At 39.1% G+C, this 26,806-nt stretch overlaps 2 long non-coding RNA genes and 1 pseudogene across 3 annotated transcripts; 1 reads left to right on the top strand and 2 right to left on the bottom strand.

Moving 5' to 3' along the window:
- Positions 1 to 521: 521 nt before the first annotated feature.
- On the bottom strand, positions 522 to 23,066 carry LOC141419848 (uncharacterized). 2 transcript variants are annotated; one of them, XR_012444553.1, is made up of 6 exons: positions 17,679 to 23,066; positions 14,419 to 14,508; positions 12,796 to 12,923; positions 11,255 to 11,464; positions 9,719 to 9,875; positions 522 to 8,744 (listed from the first exon to the last, which is right to left on the bottom strand). It is a non-coding gene; the product is annotated as an uncharacterized lncRNA (long non-coding RNA). The 2 variants fall into 2 exon arrangements; XR_012444554.1 differs by having other exon boundaries at positions 522 to 8,679.
- On the bottom strand, positions 14,519 to 15,961 carry LOC109675826 (dual specificity mitogen-activated protein kinase kinase 2 pseudogene; annotated as a pseudogene).
- Positions 22,108 to 26,099, top strand: LOC141419849 (uncharacterized). The gene is made up of 2 exons (XR_012444555.1): positions 22,108 to 23,198; positions 24,668 to 26,099. It is a non-coding gene; the product is annotated as an uncharacterized lncRNA (long non-coding RNA).
- The last annotated feature ends 707 nt before the right edge of the window (positions 26,100 to 26,806 follow it).

The following is a 26,806-nucleotide window of genomic DNA, read 5'->3' as shown; positions in this document are numbered from 1 at the left end:
CAAACACTGCTTATTTATAATGACAAGATTTGATTCTAATGTGTAAGGGAAGAGTTCTTCAAGTGTCAGTTTTAAAGGCACATGTACTGACATATTACTTGGCTCATAACAGTTTAAGACTTTGCTCCAAAAACAATAGTTGCCTGTGCATACAAAATTGCCAGTCTAACTTTGGGGTATTTAATCATTCAGAATTCTAGAAACATCAACGATCCGTTCACTTACTCAGGGACTGGGCCTGTTAACATCTTTAATTCAGTAGTCCCTCCGACATGCTTCTTTCTTCATTCCCACAGCCATACAGCTTATTTAGGCTTACTCCCATCCCACTCTTGATCTCATTAAGCAAAATATGTCTTCTTTGTATCCTTGACCAAAGCAACTGAAGGAAGCTATAAGAAATGAGACCTCAAATCATCTACCCAAATAGGGTGATTAAAGTATTTAAAAGAAAAACCTGAAATAACTAGTGTAGTGAGGAAGGGACAGTGGGTTAGAAATTACCACACGGAAATACAAACTTTCCAAAACAAAGCATTTTATTTTACAATGAAAAACAAACTCCCCAATTTGCCTCATTGTAACATGTAGATTGCTTTAGATTGCCCCTTTGTGATCTTCCATCATGAGCAGGATTTTTCAGTCTTCAAAACACTTTTAAGATTCAACATATATTCTGCATTTCACATCAGTTAACAAGTCCATCAGCTCACAAGTGTCTTCTATTTATTTTAGCATTTTGGCAGAGATTGCCTTTGAGGTACACGGGTAGAGATGAAGCCATTGCCTTTAAAAACAGATGTGTTCTCAGCTCATTTATGTGACCAAAGCAGTTGATGATAAGATGTTCTCTTATTCTTGTTTAATCAGTAGTGGTGATGGCAGAAACTGTGAAAGGAAGGCTTTTAGTTACTTTCTGTCCTCCGCTGTCTGGTAATGTATCCCCCATCCCTACCTGAATAAAGGGGTATTACTGAGTCCAGCTGTTACCACACATTAAAAAGCAAACATCATTAATATATCAGCTGTGGCTTATGCCTAATTAAAAATATACATAATGACAACTAGAAAATTGCACCCCAAATGCTATTCAACCTTATTCCTTCCACCAATAATACTTTGCCATTTATGTCTTTCTCCATTTATGGAATTCATCATTGATTTGCCATGTAAGCTATAGCTTAGATGCTTTCAAAGTACGTATGAAATACAATGAACAATAAAGTCCTCTTCCATTGCAGCAAATTGTGATTTCAGGTTTAAGACAACTTATCATACAGAAGTCACATTAGTTCAATTAACAAACTCCATTCCCACCTAATCCAAGGTTTAGTTGATAGTCATTCAGACAAAAATATTTCTCAGAAACTATAATAAATTAGTACCTCATTTCAACAATGATCAGTTATTGGAACTGCATCACAGTTAAAAAAAGTAACTCCAAGTAAGGCCTGGAGCTAGTCATGCTCTTAAGATCAATCTAGAACAAAGAAAAGCTGCCCTTAGACACAGGTTTGGCCTTTTCATTCACTCGCCTCCTGTCCCACCCTCTGTGAGTGAATTAAAAACAGAAAAGGTCAAAGCCCAGTCAGTCCTACATTTAGAGGGCACTTTTGTTTGTTTGCTTTTGGTATTTTTTTCTCCAATTTTGCCAATTATTTCCAATTTTATTATTCTTAAATTTTAAGCAAGCATGGTAAAATTTTAACTATTGTCATCCATTGCCATTATTCTACCATCACAGGCCCTTCTTGAGTAGATTTTGATGGAAAGGAGAACATTTCTATAAGGTATAAATTGAGAAGCTATTACAAGTGAAATCATGTCTCCATCTCCATTTTACTATGTACTATTTGAGGATTGTTTCTGAAAGAAATCTATTCAGGCAGTGTACATGCACTGGTATGTAAAGGGTAAAGAATTGAAAATAGACAAAGCTTTTTGTTTACAGTTCAAGCACAGGTAGTTCCCAAGGCTGATACTAATGAGACTGGGGTTTGGGAATTGGCAATCATTCTTCCTTCCCAACAGTGGTCACAGTCATATGTAAAATGAGGCATGGGCTAGGAAAACAAAGTGTCTATTATATAGAAAGTTCCAGCAACTTAAGGAACAAGGTTGCTATAAAACCAAGCTACCTGCTCATGGTAGTGGCCAGAATGGTAAGAGAGATAAGGAGTAGAAATTAAACTACACAATGTTATTTAGGGACTAAGCCATTCCCCTAACCAGAAAACATACCAAAAGGAAAGTTTCTGAAAAGGTATGCATGTTTTCATGTCTCTGGGGCCAACTGAGGACATAGGACCTTATATCTAATAGGTTTCCAAATACACTTGCAAAATGGATAAATAAATGAAAAATGAATGAATAGTAACTTTCTTCTTATCTTATAGACTCTGAGCAAGTTAATAAGCAAGTGTCTTACGGTCAAGAATAGATACTTCTGGGTATTGCTTTTTCACTGTACCTCCAAGTCAGATTAAGTGTCTTGGAATAGATACATTTCATTTAGCATTTAGTATCATCTCCAGCAATATTTGTATAAATGAAAAACTAGAAAGTTCTCTCAAATTCCCACTCTATCAAGCATGTCAAAGAGAAGGGGATCTATTTATTTAATTGCTCCTTCTCAGTGTCTTACATATGGCAGCTGCTTGATAAAAAGTTTTTTCAACTAAAGAAAGAACTATATATATAGTCTCTTATGGTATGCATTCCTGTGTTTCTGCCATAAGCTATTGAGACAAAGTGCATTTAAAGTTAGATCTTTTAATTTTCTTTATTCTCATTAGCACTTAAGAACAACACTTTATTCAGATTTAATAAATACAGTCAGTCTAAAAATGTTTTCTTATTGCTCAAGTGCCTTCCTGTGTAAGCCAGGCAATGAGCAAATACCTTTAGAATCCATTATTTCATCTTGATTGTCCTCAGAAACCATTTAACTATAAGAAAACCATATGTTTAATTAATGAATGAAAGGACAAACTTTGAACCCTTTTATCAGTCTTTGGCTTCAAACTAGGCCAATAACCAAGTTTTCGGAGCAAGAAAAAGGTCTTCATTTTATGTTGCATAAATCTTGCCTTTTTACTTTGGTTTTGTAAATCCCCAAGGCAAGTCAATATATATTCTGGACCAGACCTACTAAATTACTTTATCAAGTGTAGTACCTTGTGGTGAACAAATACTCAAATATTCTTCACTCAGTAATCAAATCAAAGATGATTTGTAAGATAGGTGTGGTGGCAGACATGGCTGAGGCAGGAGGATCATGAAATCAAGGCCAATCTGGGCTACATAACATACCCTTGTCTCAAAAAAAACCGAAAATCAACAACAAAAAATGTTTTCTGTCTTCAGCTATGATCAGTAATAATCTGTCCTGTAAACTAGGTCCATGTGATGACTCTTAACATTAGGACCTAAAATGACATACTCTACATAAAAGATGCTTTGTTTATCAGGTATTGTGGTTTGAATATTAAATGTCCTCCATAGGCTCATGTGTTGAAGGCTTGGCCCCCAGCTGTGGCAATATTTTGGAAGGTGCTGGAAAGTTTAGTTGGTGGGACCTAGCTGGAAGAAGTAGGTCACAGAGGCCATCTCCTTTGGTGCCCTGGACCCTTTCTATCTCTCTGCTTCCTGGCCACCATGAGGTGAGTAAATTTATTCCATAATGCTTTTCTGCCATGATGTTCTGCCTCACCACAGCTCAGAAACTATGGAGCCACCTGGCCAGGGACTAAAAGTACTACAAATCTTTTTCTTTTTTTGGTGGTAGTACTGAGGATTGAACTCAGGGCCCCAGAAAATAAGCCTGAGCTCTTCATTTTCACTACTTTACTGTCTCTAAGCCAGGCCAGGATGGTTGTAATTCACCTCCATCATCAGCATTCAACATTTAAGAAACTGGATGGAAAACCACATCCTTTTTTCCCCTTAATTTCCATCTCTTCAATCAAGCCCAGGGGGCAAGTATCCTTTCAGACAGGATACTCTGTTTAGCTCAGCATTTTGCACATTGCCTTACCAAGTCCACTTTCATACTGTTTCCATCATTGAATAAGCTTAGTAGTGGCTAAGTGGACTTTTGGTGTGAATCTCACACCTCTTACTTCATTTTCTCCTGTGAGTACTTCATAATGATAGAAATAATTTGATATCCTAGGACATTCAGTTTTAAACCTCATAGAAAGTAATCAGTGTTCACTGATTAAGCCAACCAATAATAATTATCTATATAGAACTGTAGGCTTTATAAACTTATACACAGATCTCATTGTGGGTTCAATAATTATGATAATGAATTTTCATGGCCCCAGTTGCTATCTCTGGGGATAAAAGGAAATAATCATTGTTTATTCAGCAGATACTGCTTATACATGTATGGCAGTTATTGATTCTGCACTTAATTTCTTCTGCTACCCAAGACACACTAAAGACAGTTTGCCTTTGCAATCCCAATGCTAACCAAGGACACTGGCACATTATAGATGATTGCCATCCACTCTTGTATTCATTGGACATTGAATGCCTTACATAATATATTCAGAGTTTTCAACAGTTAACAATACTTAATTTTTTTACTTTACTTGCATGGTATAAGTGTGATACAATTTTATAAACCTTAGCACTTAGCACCAAATGAGAAAATCAATAGTTACATTTATATGGTACTTCAGAGTTCACAAAATGCTAACATATATGTTGTCTTAATTCTAAACTGTGGGCACAATAAAATATGATAAATCTGTTTTATCTCAAGTGCCCATAAGAGTGGGTCCACATGGTAGGCAATCAATGTTGATTCACTCAGGAGGTACTTAATCTCTCAGTTTGTAACTTTTATTTAAAAGCATTTTAAAGATGAGGTCTCACTGTTACCCAGGCTGGCCTCAAATTTCTGGGCTCAAGTGATGCTCCTGCTTCAACCTCCTAAGTGCCGGGGACACGGACATGCACCACCTTACCCATCTGGTATAACTATTTATACTATCCTCATTGTGGGTCAAAGATACAATGAGAATTTTGTAGAGACAATGACTGATTTACAGTAAGTTTTATTTATACAGGTATGCTTTACAGTTTAGAGAGCATACTCATTCATTACCCTTTCCTCTGTTACCTGGGTACATGTAGTGGTATTAATTTGACTTGACCTCAACAGGAAAGTCTTTACTGATTAAGCGTTATCTCATTCCTTACACCTAAATTCTATTGGGAGAATTTATTTTGAATTTTATATATCCAAAACAATACTTGGTATGAAGAGATGGTTAACATTCATTCATTCATAAACATGTAACCCATTGAGATCTGCATAGTGCTTTAGTTTGTAAAGCAATTTACTATGAACCTTCTTTCTGAATTTTTAGTTCTATGAGTTTTTTTTTTTTTAGGACTGGAGTTTGAACTCAGGCCTCTCACTTGCTAGGCAAGCACTCTACCACTTGAGCCATGCTCCCAGACCTTTTGCTTTAGTGATTTTTTTTTTTCAGATATAGTCTCACTTTTACCAGGGACCAGCCTTAGACCTCGAGCCTCCTACCTCTGTTTCTTGTATAGCTGTTGATTACAGAAATGCCCCACATGCTTGACTTATTCATTAACACGGGGTCTTATAACTATTTGCCATGGCTAGCCTTGAACCTTGATCCTCCCAGTTACCTCCAGAGTAGCTAAGATTGTAGTTGTGTACCACCATAGAAAATGCTTTTTTTTCCTGCCTCCCTTTTAGTATTTCTAGTACCTACCATGGTATTTGCTGCATTATAGGTGATCACAATAGCTTAATTATTTTGTAGTTTAAAAGTAGTTTCCATGTGTTTTCTTTGCTGCTACCTAGAATTGTATACTTTTACTCAAAATCACCAGAGCAGCAGAAACACACTGGTCTCAAATATACAAATTATTTTTTTAATACTGAAAATGATAGCGAAGTTTATTAGGAAGGGAATATACTTTCAATAGACTGAAAGCAGGTCATCTCTATGGTGAAAACAAGGACGACCTAAATTATTCTTTATTGAACCCTCATTATAGTATTATATTTTTGACAAAGCACTTTATTATTCTTGTTTCTTTTAATCTTCTCTACAGTGCATAGCACAGAGTGCATATAATAGGTAATAAACATTCATTCACCAACACTGAAACTCAAAAGTTTTCATGTGCTTTATGATTAACAAAGCACATTCATATATATTTCATGTCACTAAGGACCACAAGAACAAGCACAGAGAAGGAAATTAATATTATTTAGACATATTCTCTGGCATATTTATCATGGGTTGGTAAACTATGAGAAGATCCATTTGGCACACAAATTAAAAATGGCTCTCACCTTCTGAAAAGGTTGTTTTAACAAAAGAATATACAACAGAGACCATAAACCCTGCAAAGTGTGAAGCATTTCTAATCTGACCCCTTTCAGAAAAAAAAAAATGTAATAATCCCTGATTTACATACTGCATCACAACTTTGTACTTTCAAATGTTAGCTATGCTTGGTTGTCAGTACACTAATAAGTATACCTTACTTTTTTCTCTTGTGATTTACAGTGTTCATATATATTGTCATTTAAATCAACTTCCCTCATAAGGGAAGTAGGGGGAATCAAGGAAAAGATTAAAACTGTTCAGTAGTCCCAAATTCTCTCAACTTTAATCCTAAAGGTAGGTGTTAAACCCAGGAGTAGGTTTGGTGCAGTCCACCAAATTATTTGGCCACTACTATGAGCAGGGAGTTCAGAGCTCACGCTGTCCCAGGCCCAATCACTCTTTCTGTAACCATTACTAGAAATTCCAAACCCCAGGAATCCTGCTCACCCAAACTCAAAGAAGGAAGGTAATGCTGGCTGGTACTTCTCAGAAGACTGGCACATCTGTGTATTTCTTGTCTAATTCTTCTCTTGGCCTGGAGCATCTCTTCACATTTTCTCTAGATAACCTGGTACTTTTTTCTCCCAACCAGCCTGATGCTTTTCTCTTCTCATCAGCCTAGAAATAGGCTATCTATATGGATGCTTGCTTCTGAAGGGAATAACAAAAGTCAGACTACATACTGGCTGGATTTTGATGTCTCTCTCAAGTGGACCAGATGTGATGTGAAGAGAAATGGAAATTTTTAAAACTAAAATCTTAACAAGTGGCTAAAAACTGTGATTGGCCCATGCATAATATTGTCAGTCTAAAGATATGTTCCTTTAAGGTAATGGCAACATCAAAAAAGTACATCTCAAAAGAAGCAGTCTTAAATAGAAATAAGAGAACTAGAAGGGAAGAACTGAAAATGTCCAAGAGTAGGAAGTGTGAAAACTGGAAAGAGCTAGGGTTTAGGATTCTCATCTTGGGATTTCCCCTGGTCTTAAGTTCAGGCTTCCAGCTTAAACCCTTTAATCTTGAGATATTTGTTTCTCTCGGGCCTTCTGTTCATGTAGGAAGGATTGAGTCCTGGGTCTTATTTGCATCTCTGGTGTTCCATTCTTGGGTCTTAGGTGTTCAAACTACAACCTTTGGCTTTTCTCAGTTCTTGGGCCTTATGTCATATGTCTCGGTTCTTAAGACTTTCCACATGTCCCCTAGAAGCAGCACCTATCCTAGGTCTTCAATCTTCTGTCTACCTCAAGATTTAAGCTTTCCATCCAATTCAGCCAGGCCTTCTGTGTATCTTGTTTCTTGAGACTTCTGTTGGTCTCAGGCCTCAGGCTTCCATCTATCTGTCTAGGGACAATGGGCTTTTCATCTTAGTCTTCAAGTCTCGGGTCTCAAATCATCTGTCTTTCAGGCTTTTTTAAGCCTTCCACCGTCTGTTCATCTTAGGTCTTTGGTCTTGGATCATCTCAGCAATACAGCCTGGCATGAGGAATAGCTCTGCAATGCTTTTTTTGATAGCTGATCTTCTGTACCTATCAGGAAGGGGTTAGGAAACCCCTTTGTCACACACAGAGACACACACACACCCACACACACTCACACAAATAAATATCCAAGTGAGGATTACATGAAATCAGAGAAGAGAGAGAAAGAGAGAGAGAGAGAGAGACACAGACTCACGAAGACACTGAAATACACGAAGGTGAGACACAGACTTAGGAAAACACTGAAATACTGAAAGGTGAGACAGAGACCCATGAAGACACTGAAATACTGAAAGGTGAATAGAAAAGGAAAAAGTAGGCAAGAAAGAAACACAAGCAAAGAGTAAGTTGAAACAGGAAATCACAAACAGCAAAGAGACATTGAGGTATACAAAAGAGGAAAAGAGAGAGAAAATAGCCCAAGAGAGGCAGAAAGGAAATGTAGAAAAGAGAAATGTGGGCTAAGGAGTAGAAACACAGAGAGGAAGCCAAAATCAGAGAAAGGTGAAATGTTGAACCAATAAGAAGAGGAAGGAGTGACAATCAGAGTTCACAAAGAGAAAAAGAACAAGTGAGGCAGGCACAATAAGAAAGAGGCAGAAAAAGCACACAGCATGTAACCCAAAGTGGAGACATAAAAGGAAGAAACAGTGAAAAGAGCCAGATCTAGGAGAGGGAAGAGAAGAAGCAACAAAATGAAACAATTAGAGATACATTTAAGACAAAGTATAGACCACACTTAGGAACAAAAAGAGAAAATGAGATAAAAGCATGCATAGAAGAAAGCAAGGAAACATGAACATGGCTAAGACACACTTTAGATAGAAAAAAAAAGAGCAAAGGCACTCAAGAAAGAAATAGACAAGCAAAGAAATACACACTTATGAATAAAAGAGATAAGAAAAGGCCAACCATCAGAGGAAGGGAGTAAGAAGTAGGAGAAACAAGATACAGTAAGGGACATGAGAGTCACAAAAAGACAAAAGAAAACCCAAAAGTTCCATTAGTAATTACAATAAGAGATTATGTGTACCAACACTACTTATACTACTATCAAGACTATGATAATATAATTACAGCCATCAACACTTACATACAAAGTTCTACTTACATATAAACTTTTAGGGAAATTTTTACATGCCAGCTCTACTGGCCACCAGAAAGTACAAGTATTACATCAAATGAACTTACAAAACACTCTGGGTTACCTTTATTTACCAGGTGCCAGGCACTGTACTATGCACTTTACATTCATGATTTCATTTAACTCTCACAGATAGCCAAATCTAATCAGAGACCCTAAATTACCAGAGGTCATAAATCTAATGAGTAGCAGAAAGGATTTAAACACAGAATGTATGCTCTTAACATTCTGCTACAACTATTTACTAGGATTTCCATAAGACTCAAATATCACAGGTGAGTGAATATTTTAAAAAAGTTCCTTAGATAGCCCTTATCTTTACCTGTCCTTTTAGAAAACAGATGGTTTTTATACTGTCAAAAGTTACAATGGCTGCTTTAGGGTCTAGGTTTCTTTTTATACTAAACATTAACTGTAGATATATTCTCTAACAAATGGAGATAAAGATGGTCTATGCCTTCAGCAGAAAGCAAAACTATATTTTAGGAGTCTCAGTATCTAAAGAATGGAGAGCACCTAATGAAGTAGAAATATAGAATAAGACAAAGTAGAGGCTAAATTCCTCTGGTACAACTGACAAGCAGACTATAATGTCTTTGAATTGCTTCATTGGATCCAGTTGGTACTATGGGAGCCTGGTCATCCTCCCATCTCACATTTAGCCCTCCCTTCATATCAGACCACCGTATTCCATTCAACTTCTAACTTACTCCATTCTGCTATTTTAAAATGCTAGAGTGCCAGGCACATTGATCTTCTGGTAGGAAAACTGGTTTCCGTTAATGTGTCCACTTTCTTGATCCTGCTGAATATCCATTCATCTTTTTTGCACAGCTTTTGGAAAGGATAATGATTTGGCAGATAGACCTACAGAAAAACAAGATAAATGCCATGAAAGAATATTGAATATTGTGTTAAAAGTAATGGAAGATTCAAGTTAGTCAGCTATAAAAAATGTTTCCATAGTTTAAAAACCTATAAAGTTGAAGCTTTTAGGACCTTAGAAATAAAATGAATACAACTTCTTATTCTACTCATCAGAATAGGACACAATGGCATAAATGGGGAAATGTCCACCATCACCAGTCATAGCCTATACCTTTAGCTGAAGACTGGAATCCTGTTTAAAATGCCAGTCAGCTAGGAAGGAGTCCCTTTACATGATTAATAACTGAAATCACAAAGACAGAAGCCAAAAGAGAATATTGTCTAAGAACACAACCACAAAGTTAGTTTTATTTAAGTGTCTTGGCTTAGGACTACCAAAACACAGGCATTGAGCAGCATTTCCAAAACTCATAATAATTGCTCTTCGATATAAAGGTGTGTCACTGTGGGAGGCATTCATTCCTCCAACAAGAAAATCTACATAGGGTACTTACCTTCCTAGACAACTCTCACCTTAGCTTTCTAGTTTCTAGGCTTTCTAAAAACTTGTTAGTAACTTTATTTCAAAATCATGGATCTTTCTAGTCAATTATAACATTTCAAGGGTTACTCCTATAAAAACAACTCTTGGAATTGATAGGGTACTAACTCTTCATGAATACTAGATAAAACCTACAAGATTAGGTTTTACTGCACTGAATGTTACCCTTCTCTGTCTCTCAACTCTCACCTCCCTAATCAGCCTCGCTTATCACTGATCTAGAGAGTATAGGGTCCTAAGCTCTTTAGATCCTGTCTTATGATATCTAACTTTGTACCGTTTTTGACCAGGTTTCCGCTTGTAGTTAGAGGCTTCCATCACTCAGCAAGTATATCTCATAAGTGAGATAAACTCTCATGCGTCTTCTCAAACAAGTTATTGTATGTTATATCCCGTGAACGTCCCAAGACCTCTTGATATATGTAAGTGACTAGCACAGTTCTATAAAACTTCAAGGGAGACTTTGGGGATCTGATGAAACAGAATTATTTGCTCATGAGATCAGTGCCTTTAATGCGCAGTTTTTTGTTCATGTTCTCCTAAAAGAACAATTTGAACAATTTAGTTGTAGGTCTCTACTACATCCTGCAGTTCTACCCTAAACACCCTACTAACTCACACAGCTGCTACCTTCTCCACATCATCACTTTCACCAATCTCACACTCAGCTGCTTCCCAGGTTAGTTAGGAAGCTGTTTTTACTAAAGCAGACACAGGAGAATGATGAATACAACCTCAGTGGAAGGCTAACTCCAATGTTTAATGGAAAACAAGATTAGTTTTAAGTCTATTTATTATACTTTTAGGGACAGCTTACCCATCTTGATGTGTGGTGGTTGTCCTTGAGGCTTCATCTTCTTATCTGGGCCCAGGAAAGTATCTTAGTAAAACCTCCTGACCTAGGGTTGTTGCCCAGTGGTAGTGAGCTTTTCCCCTGGAGGATCCTCATGCCCCATCTCCACCCAAGGATCATCAAAGGGAATAGGTCACCAACACTACAAAGCAACAAGCTTATTCTGGGGAAGATCTGGAGAAGAGACAAAAGAAAAATTGTTAAAACTAAATACACTGGGAAAGTCTGTCCCAATGGGTAACTAGTGTTTGAGTCAAATCATATATACCCTTTTCTTCATATGGATTGATGGATGGAAATTACAGCTGTATAGAGCTCTATATTCTGGCTATCTGCATAGCATCATGAGGATTCTTCTATTTATCCCAACTCCATTATGTGTACTTCTCATTTCAGAGAGTAATTTAGAACTGAATAATTATCAAAATTCCCAGACTATTCTTTATTCTCTAGTCTCTACTAATGAGAATATGGTTAATGCCCTCTGTCTTGTCATAAAATATACTGATGGGGGAGGGGTGTCAAGAAAGTAAAGGTTTGAAACCACTGGAAAAAGCCAACCTTTCTCAGCCAAGAGAGCCATGAAGCCACTTGGCAAAGATCCAGTGTGATCTGATTCTAGAAGTTCTATAAGATTTCCCCTTTACATTGCCTCTAGCTTCTTTTATAAAGCACTATTTTAAAAGCTAACCAATCCACACTAACCAAAGTGCCTGGTCTGACACCTGGTTTTGCAGCATTTCCCTCTTTTAATTTGGATTTTAAATAGTGCCATGATGGAATACTGTCAAAGTAAATAGAACAATTTTCTACTCAATCCACATGGTACATTTCTTGAACAACTTGTATAATAGGGCACTACCAGAGTTCTATGATATTCAGAGAAACCCAAGAATGGTCTCAGGCATGTAGAACCTCAGTTATGAGGATAGCTAACAACTCTAGCAAAACAAAAAACTAGGAATAAAAGGCTCCAGGTACAGGAAATAGCTTATACAGGCCCTCAGGCCTTTCCTCTTCAATCTTTTAGCAATTTCATTGTTCTTCAAATTAAGAAACTCTCAATCTCTTAGAAAGAGGAAGAGGGAAAAATTAGGCCTTCCAAAGCAGAGCCAAAACAGACCAAATTGGTTTTACTTATAATCAAATCTTGAGATCTTAATGCCTGTTGGCCAAAATAAGGTGGAAATAATTTCCTTCCGGTTTACTAATCAGAAGGTAACTATCTCACTGATTAACTAGCTTTGTGATGATAAAGTAAGTAACTTACTGCTTTCCATCTCTCTTCATTTATGAGATTAGGATGGAGTATGCTTGCCCTTACAGACCTCACTAGAGCCCAGTGAAATAGTACAAATATTGTAGAAGGTTATAATGTATGTGCAAAAAGAAAATTGTGTAGGAGTTGATGAAGATTGCTCATATTCTGCTTTATAAAAGAGCTGCAGAAAGCTAAAGCCCTTAAAGTCAAAGACAGCAGGCTAACAGTAAGTTTTCCAAACTACCTCTTTTTTCTGGTGGCCTGCAAGCTCTTCGCTGAGATTAGCTGGAGCTTGTCCATATCCTCAAAAGGATCTGTTGAATCTGGAGGCTCTTAACAGGTTCTTGCAGTCCTCAAGTCTCTCGAAATGTCCTTGAGAAGAAAGATTGGGCTCAATAGAATACAAAAACTATTGAGAAAACCCTAACGAAAAAAAAAAAAATCCAGAGACCTAAGAAGTACAACTGAAGCATTAAACATAGATATCCCATGTCTCTACTTGCTAGCCCGTTTGATCTCCTGAAGGTCCTATAATGACCTGCATTAGGCAGGTGAAGAAAAAGAACGCCATGAAAACATGGGTCAAACCATAAGGACTGACTAAATTTGTGGCTAAAGGTCATCCTGTTTCTAAAAATACAAATTAACAGAGCAGTTGTTACTACAACCTAGAGGTGCATGGTCTTGACTATTTTTTAATAATTGGTTCTCTGCCTTTACTATAAGATAGGAGTTTAGTGAAGTAGATCTAAGCCAAGTTTGCACCTTTGAAAACATTTTGTATGGTATGATGTGGTGTGGAAAGCACCAGAGACGGTAGAACACAGGCTTCTAGATTCCTGATTAGGGATCACCAGATTTCTAAAGACCTTTATGTTAATACCAAATAAATTCTCAGAGGAGTATATAGAAGATGAGCTACTTAACTCTGTTTCCTAGATAAGATCTTTAGTAAAGCCAAACAATGTTCTATGATGTTCTGAATATGAGCAGAACAAGCTTTAAAATCTCTTGGCAACATCCTTCCCCATCCTTACTTAAACTAAGGTTAGATATTTCACCCCCAAATACAGGCTTCCAGGTAAACATGGCAGTTCATACATATGCTATGTATTTACTCTGTTCCTTCCTGAAACCCCATTAAAGAGAGTAAATGAATATTCAATATGCAAGCAAATTTACCCAAAGGAAATGAAAATTAATAAATCTAAATTCAAACTTCATTTATACACTATCTATTTATGGTATCTAAAAAGAAACAAATACTGTATTTCCCCCCAGTATTCTGGCTCCTTCTATATTATATAACTAATAGGTTATTTTGGTTATTATGTCTAAAATAACTTGTTATTTTATTGGGCTGCCAATAGAGTATGGCTGCTTTAGCATCAAAGCCCTCTTAGTTTTGTTACTATGGTCATGACATGCTCAAGGAATATTCCTTTCCTTTAAGGGGACCCTAAGGACAGAGAAAGTGATTACATTCTGGAACTGGCACAGAACTTTACATTTCACCTGAGTTCAATGTCATTGACAAGAATTTTGAGACTCCTCTGCCATTTTCCTCTCTGCCCACAGAACTTCCTAATGTGTTTCCAGTATTCATCAAATTCTGTCAAATAGCATAATGATTTGTACATTTCTGCATCCTCCATAAGAAAGCAAATTTCTTGACAGAAATTGTGTCTTTAGCTTTGCTACATATTCCAGTGCTTGACACAATAAATATTTGTCAAATTAAAATAACTATTATCTTAACTTTGAACATACCCACATTTTAGAGCACACTATTTATACCTGATAGAGATTTTTCTTAAGGGCAGAGAATATCTTAAGCAATAAATTGAAACACAATTCCAAGATTCACCTTTAGATGCTATCCAGCAGTCATCAATCCACTTAAAATGAAGCCATCTTCCTCTTGAGTTGATGTATAGAACCAGTTCCAAATTCATTCCTTTAAAACAAATTCCAGTGACAGTTGTATATTAATATTAAATGATAATTTGATTATTAGTAATAAAACTTTTGTAAGCACAGACTAGTGTTTCTTAAATTGAGTTGACAAGAACACTGGGGGCTTGTTCTCATGGATCCCGAAGCTCTATATGATTTGTATAAAACATGTCTTTGGACATGATAACTTAAAATTGGAAAACTCATTTACATTTCAAGTCACTTTCTTTTCCTTTTTTTAATTTTTAAATGAGTTTTTTCTTTCACTGTTTCGCTTTTTAAACCTAAGTAAGCAGGTTCCCCAGTGACAACATGAGCAGTAGCACCTTCTCTGGAGGCCAGACAGTGGATCAATGACTGGGGGGCAAAAGCCACAAATGTTCCTGGGGTGGGGGGGGACAGGACAGGAGGAGCTGGCCTCTTCTAGACTGAGAGGGCAGGGCACAGACTCTATGAAAGTGGACAGATTATTCAGCAATGCACTAGTGTCCTGGGCTGCTTCAGCCCCCGGGTTTTGTATAACTAGGCAACAAAATCCACGTCTTCTACTTCCTACTGCTTGATGAAATCATGATTCATAAGCATCTTCAGATTTGCATGTTCTGCTGGGTTCTTAAGGAGGCATTTATTTACAAAATTCTGGAGTCTGGGCTAACATTCTATTGGGCAGCTTGAGAGGTGGTTCATTCACAATGTAGTCCAGTAGCTTGAAGATGGCCATAACTGGCCAGCTGTCTATCTGGGACTGTTGATGGAGCATGGGAGGGAGGGGATCTGAGCCTGTGGAGATACTATGGCACTCTCCTAGGTCCCATCTACCATGGGCCAGCCAAAGATGACATCCAGCTCTTTGGTAATGTGGAGTCGGGGGGTACCTCTCAAAGGACAGCTCTACCAAGGAAAGAGCCATGCTCCAGATGTCTGAATGTATGCAGTGGTTACTGACTTGCTCTGGGGACATGTAGGACCAGGTTCCAATGGAGTTGGCCATGGAGTCAGTGAGCTGCCCTCTTGCCCAGAAGTCACACAGCTTGATCTCTCTCTGGAGTCAACTAGAATACTGCAGGGCTTCAAGTCTTGGTGCATGATCTGGTGCTTCTCTTGCAGGTATGCTGGCTTCCAGCACTGATATTCTTTTGAAGTCATCGTTCTTGAGCTTGCCTATCTTTGCCTTCTGGGTGAGGAAAGCCTCGACCGCTTCTTCTGTTGCACGTCCAATTCCAGAGCCTCCAGACTCTTCTTCAGGTCCGCTAGGTTTGCTTCTGAGGTGTCCTTACTGGTGTGGGGGGTGGACCCTTGGTGATGGTGGATTTGATGAGTGCAGGCAGCACTGTCTTTCTCCAGGCCAACATCCAGGCTCCATGAGCCAACAGCTCTAGCCAGGGCCCACAGAGGGTGGGCTGCAAGCTAATGGTACCATCGCCGGTCCAGGCTGTAGCTGCAGTCTAGGAGAGTGCTAGGGTGGCCAAGGGCACCAGGGCTGAGATAAAGGTGCTGCCACTGCCTTGGCCAAAGCTTCAGGTAACATTTTATTTGTTTTTTGGGATAGAGTCTCATTATGTAGCCCAAAACTTCAAGTAACATTTTTAAATTGCATTTTGAGGTAGGGTCTCACTATGTAGCCCAAGCTAGCCTGAAACTCATGATCCTCCTGCCTCAGTCTCCCAAGGGCTAGGATTATAGGTATATACCACCATATCAGGATTTAAGTAACTTTAAGTTAGTGTTCCACAAAACACATATTCTTTAGGATCGCAAAAAATTGTGCTCCTTTAAAAAGTTTTATTCTGAAACGCTGTTTTCAGAATAACTTGAGTTTAAGAAACAATGGCACAGACCAGATTTCCAAGGATATTCAAAACCATTTTATGTAGCATCCCCAGTTAGGTGATCCTTTCTGAGACAAGAGACTACAAACATTCTGAGGGGTTTGCCAACTGTCCTGCAGTTCAGTTGACAGGATGGGCACAGCTGGCCCTTTCTGGTCTGGGAGGTGGAGCACTGGCACTGAGGGGACAGTAGACAGGTTACACTGTGGTGTACCACCATGCTGAGCTGGTTCACCCATTGGGTTTTGCACAGCCAGCCACAAAATCCACAGACAATGAATGTTAAAGGGTTTTTTGTTTTGTTTTCAGGGGAAGGACAAGCTGTGAGGAAATATGAGCACGAACTAAAATGGGTAGTAAGAGAAGTATAGCTCATTTATAAGGTTCTTGTTGCTTCTGCTAGGATGCATAAGTATGCACCTAAAACAAAAGAAAGGTTCAAATTTTATGTGAAAGAGTATTTTTTTAGCCAGACCTCTCTTTTTAACCTTACCAAGAGATACTTTTTGAAAAAAATGAAGAAGAAGAGGACATAAACGACAGCATAAAGTACACAAGATCAAGGTGTTCTTATAAAACTTATAGCCCTCTTAACAAAGAAAAAAATGTATCTCTGATCTGTATTACCCATGGTCATATTATTTCTTGGGCAAAAATACAGTAAGATGATAGAAAGAGTCCAAGTATAAAATTTATATGCCCTGTTCCTACACTTTGATACTCTGAATCTTCTGAGATTTAATAATCACAATTTGCCATCCTTGGCATAGAAGTAAACACATATAGGCCCTTTACATGCCTTCAAAAGAGGTAAAAAACAAATGATACTAAAATAAACCAACTGGGCTACCCAGGTGGCTACAATATTAATCATGGCTTGACTCAAAGACAAAACATAAAACCATGTCCTTCTTCAAACTTAAACAACTTTAAACCCTTGTGGACTCCTTTTTTAAAACTCTTATAATAATTCACACAGCACTTGATGTAATTTCTTAAAGTTATTTCAAGTGTGCTTATATTAGATCCTCAATAATACAACCATTTCAGAGATGAAATTATTTAAGACTATATTATTTTTACCCCTCAGTGTACCCTAACATAGGGCTGGGTACACAATATTAATTGTACAATTTTGATGGTTAACAACAGACACACACAAATACACATTGCAGATGAGTTGAAAAACGGCAAAGAGACTTACTAGACCCTCTGATTTCTTTTATTTTATTGTTGTTCTGGGTAGGGGCACATTGTTAGACCCTCTGATTTTTCTATGAGTGGCATATAAGATAAAGTGAAAAAAAAAAAGATTACTTTATAGTTATAAAGTAGTACTTACTACATTCTGACGAGCCAGAGATTCTTCTTACAGCTGTCTGAGGAGCCAGTAATGCAAACTGGACCTTGAGCTGGCTGGATCTTTTGATATCCTTCTCAGAAGAATACTATAATTTTTCAGTGACTACAAAGAACTGCTGTTGTGATAGCTAGTTATTGCTTCAGCAGTTTCATATTAAATACTCAGTAGCCACAAAACACTGTGCGCTAGACTGATATGCTATTATTTTTATTAGGCAGCTATTTCATTGCTGAGGTTTATGTTCAAGAATGATTAGATCTGGGCTTATTTTTATTATATATAAAATGGGGAAACATGGCCCATCATTCTAAAATAAGTCCTTGCTCTCTAGGGTGGTTCTTCAAGCTATTTCAAATTATTAGCCGAATTAAATGGTATAGAATAGGTTATATACCATTTGTGCCATTTTATATAGTAGGTTAATTAAATAAGGTGGCCTATGGTTTGCAAAAGCACCTCAGCATATGTTCTCTCATATAATCTTTTTATAGCAATCTTGAAATAAGTATGGGCTGGTGCTCAATGTGAAGAAATTTAAGAATCAGAACGTTTATTAGTTTTCCTAAATTGAGTGGTAGTAAAGCCCAAAGAAAGAGACTGGTCTTAGGAGTTCTACACAAACTCCTTTGGTATTACTGAAATAGCAAGAGTCACAGTGATCTATTCACAGATCCACTACCCTTAGTAATGAGAGACACTGGTCATAGTATAAATGAATTTTTTCACTTCAAAAAAAGTAATGACCAGGTGATGAATTCCACTTTTCAATCCAATGTCTTTCTTAAAAAACAAAAAAACTAACAGCAACTTTCCTAATTGTATTCTGACAACTGGCACAGTACAGTAGCAATATACAAAGGAGAAAAGGAGAGATTCTTAATCAGGTAATCTGCTCTGGAAGGAAGAATATAGAGAAAATGCTAACCTTCCTTCCCTGGGAGACATATTTTCAACTGATACTTCATAGAAAACCCCAAATAAAGGGGCTTCTGATCCTGACTTGCCTTGAATATTTTGCACAATAAAACAGTAATAGAGGTGGGCAAGGATGGTTCCTCCTCCCAGAATGTATCAATAATTGGATCTGGGATAATTAATAAACACAAGAAAAAGAGTGAAGGCTTACCCACTTAGTTCAGGCCTGCTTTTAATATACTGCACAAACACATAAAAGTGGTAGAGAGGTCTTGGACTGATGGGCTGAAGAAAAAATGGGGCAGTCAGTACTGTGTTCATTAACGACACAGAAGGAGATTTGGATAACTGGCACTACTCAGAAGTAATGCAAAGGAAGTGAAGGGATCTATGTCTAACAAATGGGACCAAGGAAACATGACAGTCATACAAAATGGATAAACCAATAATGCCTGGGATTGTTAACTTTTTAAGTTCAAGAGAAAGGGCCTTGCCCAGTCAACATTTCCCAGCAAAGAAGCAAAAGGAGCAGGGCAAGGGGAAGAGAGGGTACAATCTTACCTAATGGCTCGATTGTGGGCATTAATAAGTGCATAGAAAGGGTCCAAGGGCAAACAAGGGGCAGGGGAGAGAGGGAAGACTTTATGTAAAGAGTGAGAGCATGGCCACTTGGGATTTTATACACTGGAACAGTGCAAAAGGAACGGGAATACAGGTCATTGTTTGAAATCCATGGCATGCTGCAACGTTTGTACTTTTCCGTGCCATGGAAATGTGGGGGGGGAGGGGGCTGGGGAATACTTGCTTAACAAGGTCTGGGAAGAAAAACCACCATTGATGATTTCCATGGTATAGATAACAGTCCCAAGATAAGCTTCCATAAAGAAAGAAAACCATTTATAATTGCCATTGTGCCCATTAACAGTCCCAGGAGATGTTCTGGATGGGTCTGCAGTCCCTGCAGTAATGAAAAGGGGATTGAGGACATAGTATCCTAGCCATGAGCAATTGCAAATATTCACATTAACAATCCAGGGGGCCTTAGTTGGTCAGCACCTCTGATGTATGCAAAGAGGGTGCAGTATACTTGATAGTCATCATTGTTGCACATTAACTGTCCAAGAGCTGAGGTTATAAATAGTTAGCAGTCTTCAGCAGCAATCAAAAGGTAGTGGTAGGAACATAAGGTCTTTTTCTATTACACAGGTCAACAGACAGGCATAATTATGCACATTAATATTCACAAGAGAAGGACTCATTCATAGTTAAAATGCCTCCGATACAAGGGAATATAAGGAGATGAACTCCTAGTCCAAAAGTAGGAATGAGTAATTGTATTAATGCACATTAAAATTTAAAAGAAGCACTGGTTAAAAACATTTCTTTGCTTAAAGCAAAGAGGGTCCAAGGGTTTTAATATAAGATATGCTTAGAAAACTTTATGCATGTAAACTTTCCAAGTGAAAGAGTCTTGAGTAGTGGGCACTTCCTGCTAAAAATGCCAAGTAGGTGGGATCCTCTTCTAGTGCACAGAACAGGAGCAAATGTAATTGGGCATATTATCAGTCCAAAAGAATAAAGCCTTTGTTGATCAGCACACCCTGCTAAACTGGAAAGGTGATGGGGTATGACCTTAGTCTGCTGACAAAGACAAAAGAAAATTTCAGTTATTTTCATGGTCAACTAGCAGGGGTCATGGAGGAAAACAGTATCCCCTGCAGTAGTGCAAAGGAGGTACAATGGTCTTAGAAGTAGTAAGGTTGTGGACAACTGTAATTGTGCATATTAACTGTCCAAATATAAAGTCTTAAGCAGTGGACACTGCTTTTTGAAAGACAGAGAAGTCAGAGATGGGACGTGCTTGTCTAGTGCACAAACCCACACAAATGCAATTTGCACATTAATGGGCCAGGAAAAGGGGACTTAGAGGTCAGCAATCTTGGTTAAATAGGATAAACCATGTTCCAATTATATGCATTAATGTCCAAGGGACACAATTGTGGTCAATTAAAACCACAAACTTTGTACAAATATAAGGATATTAAAATAGTGGACATTCCCTCCTGAAAAAGAAAGGGAGTGGAGCAGAGAGGGTATCCATATCTTGGATCCAGGAACATGGAGAAGCCAAGACTTTAGTGGCCCTTACCGTACTGCATAATTGTGTGAGAGTAAGCTCTTATTCAAATGGAATGAGCCACATGCAGTTATGTACACTAATATTCAAGGTGCATGGCTGTACTCATTACGGTTGTACACCTTGACTGTAGGGGTCTTTGAAGTGAGCATTCCCTACTAAAAGGGAAAGCTGAAGGGTGAGAGATGGCTTCCTTCTCCTGTGCATAGAAACACAGACAAATACAATCAGGTATATTAGCAGGCCACAAAATGGGGCCTTAGGGATCAACTGAATGTTGAACTTAAAAGGAAGTGTGAAATGGATCATAATGTAATTGGCACTATGCACATTAAAGTTTGAGAAAGGAGCCTTAAGTAAAGGGCACCTCTTTCAATAAAGTAACGAAGGCATGAACAGTCGGAGACAGAAGTCTTAACTTGAAGGACCATTGACAATGGCAATTAGGTATGTCTACAGTCCAGTCTCAAGGAAAGGGCTTTGTTAGTTAGCCCCCTCTGTTTTGATAAGTGTAGGAATCCTGATCTAAAAGGCACAGCTGTGGACACTGAGAATGTGTACAAGATAACTAAGATTGTGCACATTTACTAGATTAAGGATCTTAAGTAGTAGGCACCTCCTACTGGAATAAATATAGTGGATGGGGTCTTTACTACTGGAGAAAAATTAAGTATACACATTAACAGAGAGACTGCAGGGCACCACAGGACTGTGGTACAACTTTTAATCTCAGCACTGCAGAGGCTGAGGCAGGAGGATAATGAGTTCAAGGCCAGCGTTGGCTATGCAGTGAGGCCATGTCCCAACAGAAAACCCTGAGAGAGTGAATCTGGATTAGTTAGAAGCCCTTGCAGTAATGCAAATGGAGAAAGGAAATAGGATCTTAAGACTACTGTTGATGATGTGCATTTAATCAGTATAGACACACCCCCTGTAGTTACGCAAAGGAGGTGTGAGTGGGTAGGATCCCTAGGGCATTTTTGATCGGTTATGATCCAACAGAAAGACTTAATGTGGTAGTACCTCCTCTTATATTCAGAGAAGTCAAGATATTAGCTTATTGTGGGTAGGGAGGACCATAAACAATTAGAAATAAACACAGTATGAGTCCCAATTTGGGTCAGGCATGGTGGTGTGGGTCTGTAATCCCAGGCCAGTCTGATCCTGCTTTTAAAACAGGGCTGGGTATATAGCCCAGTGGTAGAGGGCTTGCCCAAGACCTTGGATTCAACTCCCAGCATTGCAGAAAAGTCCCAGTTTAGGTTGCTGTAACATAAAAGGGGTGGAATGTTACTTTAAAGGGAAAGACTATGAATTAGAATTTTGCACATTCACAGTTCCAGGAAAAGGGAACAATGTAGGCAATTACCACCCCTTGCTATAAAGTAAAGATCAATAGAGTCTTCATCAGAAAGACATAGTTGTTGTCAATTGCCATCATTCACATTAATTCTTTTAATGCCAAGATCTTGGGTGGAGGTCATTCACTGCTGAATACAAGAGAAATGACGGAGGTCAGGGTTTTGTTTTTTTTTTAAACCCAGTGCTCAGCAAGAGGGACAAATGCAACTATGCACATTAACAAAACAAAAGACAGCCAGGAGTGGTGGTACATGCCTATAATTCCTGAACTTGGAGGCAGTAGGGAGGCGGATGCAGGAAGGTAGTAAGTTCCAGGCCTGTGTGGGCTACATAATGGAGACTCTCTCAAAAAACATAAGAGCTGGGGATGTAGCTCAGTGGTAGAGCACTTGTCTAGCATACACAAGGCTCTAGATTTAATTCCCAGCGTATCAGAGAGAGAAACAGAACAAAAGAGGTGACTTTAATGATTGGCACCCCTCTACTATCACCCTAATAGGGTGTGAGATCTTAGGTACTGACAGAAGACGACTTGGACAGCTGCGATTTTGCCCAACAATTTTAGGAGAATAGATAATCGGCTTTAGGTGCTGTGACCCCTCATATAAAAGATTCATTTCTTATCAATTAAGATTGTTCACATAAACTGGCTTTATGCAGAGGTCATGAGTAGTTAAGGGGCCTCTGCTGAAATAAAGGGAGTGGATGGAGCTATAAAACACAAGGTCATAGACAATGTAATTATGGGCATAATCAATTCAGGAAGTGGTCTAGGGTAATCGGCCTCCATTACAGCATTCAAGCAGGATGTTGTGACCCTTTAATGGGCAAGGCTAGGACAATTTAGACTAAGCACGTTAACTGTCCAATTAAAGACTTGGGTCGGCCCCCTCTGCTGAATGCAAATGGGGCACATTATGGACAATTAGAATATCACTCTATGCAAAGTTTCAGGTGATCAACAGAGTGCTGAAAAAGACCACTGAGAACTGCTCAGAAAATTGGGACTGAGACTGGGACTGGGACTACTGCAGCAATGACAGAAGAATGGCTTCTCCATCGTTAAAGATGGGACTGAGAAGATGGTGAGTAACTTGAATTATGGGCATTAATTCTCTGATATGAAGCTCTTCTTTAACATTTTCTAACATTAACAGGATGAAGGAATTTTTTTTTTTTTATGTGGGATCATGGACAAATGGGACTGTATGCATTAACTGAAAATGGTAACTCAGGCAGTTTTGGCATGGTGAGGATAGACAGGATACATCAGTTGAACAGGATGTGCAATTTAACCTTAATTTGAGCACTGACTCAACGAAGATTAGTGTGGCTCTAGGGAGAAGCCCAGCTAGGGCTGAGCCTGGGGGACCAGGACAAGGGCTGGGACTTAGGCTGGGGCAAGGGCAGGGGCTAGGGCTGGGGCTGGGGCTAGGGCAGGAGCCTAACTGGGGCTTGGGCTGGGGCTGGGGCTGGGGCTGGGGCTGGGGCTAGGGCTGGGGCTTGGGCTAAGACTGGGGCATGTGGGCCGGACTGAGTGATTGCTGGAAGCAGGGCTGGGGAGAAACTGGGTGCTAGGAAGGCAGGAAACCATAGAAAATTGAAATATGAGTATTAATACTCCAATAATATAAGTCTGGTAGAGCACACCAGACTTCAGTAATTCAAGTTTCCTACCTGAGGAGTAGATCGTTAGTCAATTAGTGCAGCATGGAGGATTTGAGAACGAAGCAAGGCCTGGAGTGGTATAGACCTTCAAACACTTCTTTGTGCATTTGGCCATATATTTAAGTTTTTTATTAACTGCTTCTGTGCTACAAGACTCTTCAAAAATTTAATAAGAAGCAGTTTGTTAAGCTAATTTCAAAGAAAATAATGATGAAAAACATTTTCAATGACAAATAATTTGACTTTGAATATCTATCTACTGCCAAAAAAAGGAATTTATGAAGAGAAACTGAAAACTTTACTCTGAAATGAAAATTCATTATAGGTAATTAAAACCAACTCTACAAATAAATGAAGTTCCTAAATATATTTCTAGAATAGTCACTTTTGCCTTAAATTCAAACACTAGCAAACCACACTATCAGACTTATGGCTGACATCCAAAAGAACTAACATAAATTTAAATCCAACCCCAGCAGCAGGCACTAGGTGGGTGTTCCTCTCAAGGAAAGCAGAGGTTCAAACCTCTTCTGCACCTCTTGGCCAGTGATTGTCTATGCTCCATAATGGTCCTGGCCACAATCAACCAGCATGTTCGTTCACAAGAGGCCTGCAGAGCTACTGGTGGCCACAGTGCAGGTTAGACCAGAGGCCATAGAGGAGTAGAGTAGCCATAGTCCATGGCACCAATGCAGAGGAATGGGGTGAGACTCAGCCTGCACAGGCAGATATCCAGCAGTGCAAGAGGCCATGCTGGACAAGCATGAGGTGAGGTAGATGGAAAGGTCAAATGTCCTTGATATGACCTTGGGTACTATCCACTGAGACTAATGTAGACTCTCCATTTCTTCTTTTCTCTTTTCTTTTTTTTGCCTTTTTGAGACAGGGTCTATGCAACCTAGGCAGGCCTCGACCTGGCGACACTCCAGCCTCAGCCTCCCAGGTGCTAGGAGGAATACAGGCATGTGCCAACATGCTGGGATCTCCATTTGTGGCTGGGTGAATAAAGAATGACAGATGGAAGGTGCTAAGCTACCTCACCCAAGTCCTCGCTGGACACTGTTTCATCACAGACTAATTCTACCCTCTGCTCCAGTTGGCAGTGCCCATTTCTGACTAGTTAAGTCATGCAGCAACCACCACTGCCAACCCACCTTTTCCCCAGCTTCGAATGGCACAAGGCGGAAACGGCCGCCATCTTAGACAATGCATCAAGTTCACCTTGTGCAAAGCCCGCCAAGATTGCACCAAGCAAGAACCCTCAAGTCATACACGTGACCAACCGCCATATTAGGCACTTGGTAACACGTGCCATATTATACCTGTGACAAAATCCGCCATGAAATTGACATGGAAAACAACAAAGAAACAGCAATCTTCATAATGAACCATGAGCTCCAGCCACCATCTTTTCTTATGTGACCAAACCTTCCACTGTCAGGCTACATGTTAGAACAAATGTGACCTTCCTGCCTCTGGAACACTGCAGTAACGATCCGCCATTTTGTGCAATTCCACAGTACATAGGCAGCCATGCTGAGCAACGCAGCAGTATCAGATATTTTCCATTTTGAGCCCTGCTCGTTAAGTTCCTTCCCGCCACTTCACTTAACGCCACGTACTGATACAGAACGACCTTGAGCATCAGCCTTTGGTACCACGATTCCTACAAAGCTCCCAAGGAACTCCAAAAGCAGCTCATTTCAAACCTTCAGCTCGTGCAGTGCACATGATTGCCCCTGCCTGGCTCTCTAGGCTTCTGGATTCCCTGCTTTCCACTGAGCACAACTGGCTTGCCTCGGCCAAGTCACTCGGCAAAGATAAGATGGCGGACACTTTTTCTCCACACCCTCAACACCCGCGGATCTAAATTGCGAAGTCATTTCTCTATCAAGCCGGACGTTCACTCACACATGATCAGCAGCCAGAAATGTACAGATATTTCACACAACGCCACAACTCACAAAACCAACACATTTTCATCCAGAAAAAGCCCCGATGGGCAATGGAAAAACTAAAGCAGGTATCCGCAGCCCCGATGGGCCAAAAAAAAAAAAAAATTAAAGCAGGTATCCGAGGCCCCGATGGGCAAGAAAAAAAAGAATAAATGCAGGTATCCGAGGCCCCGATGGACCAACAAATACATACTTAAAAAAAATAGCAGGTATCCATTGCCCCGATGGACTAAAGAAAAAAAAAAAATAAAAGCAGGTATCCACAGCCCGGATGGGCAATTTAAAAAAAAAAAATAAAAAGCAGGTATCCACAGCCCCGTTGGGCAGAGGAGGAAAAAAAAAAAAAAAATCAGGTATCCGTGGCCCCGATGGGCAAAACACAGAAATGGACTAAAAGGATACTTAAATAACAAAAAGAAGGTGTCAACCAAAGATCATTGCAAAGAAAAAAATCCTTAAAAATGAAAAATTGTCTAAAAATATGCCAAACCCCTGAGAAAATATGGCGGACGCTATGAAGAAAATACTATAAAAAACTGTGGAAATTTTAAAATATTTTATGGAATTTTCATGGTTTATTCCTTAAGAACACCATAAGGGGTGGTGGGGGGACCAAAAAAAGGTTCCCAAAAGAACCGTTAAGTAGAGACCTTCAGTTAGAGACCTTCCATCGGCAGGAGTCTAACAAATATGGCCGGCGCTGACAATTTCGGGGCTTTAACTGAGCGGGAGCAGAAGGCGGAGAGAACAGAAGAGGAGTGGCCTAGAAGATTGAAAATCTGACATCTTATTGGAGGCTCAGCTGAATATTTACCCAGTAGCAAAGAAAAGCATAATTTGAAAAAAGTGGCAAAAACCAGAACTGAACATCATGAACAACCCAACAAGCAACAAAAGTTCCTTTCATTATTTACTATGATAGTCAAGGATTAGTCCTCTGTCAGTTTTATAGATTATGAAACAGGTCCATAAAGGTTAGATGATGTGGAAAAAAGTCATACATCATGTTCCTAAGTCAAATGTTTTCAACTCCAACATTCTACCTTCCATGGCACCTCATCATGAAGACA

This window comes from Castor canadensis, chromosome X (genome assembly GCF_047511655.1).
Source record: "Castor canadensis chromosome X, mCasCan1.hap1v2, whole genome shotgun sequence".
Lineage (NCBI taxonomy): Eukaryota > Metazoa > Chordata > Mammalia > Rodentia > Castoridae > Castor > Castor canadensis.
This window is presented reverse-complemented; position numbering and strand designations above follow the sequence as displayed.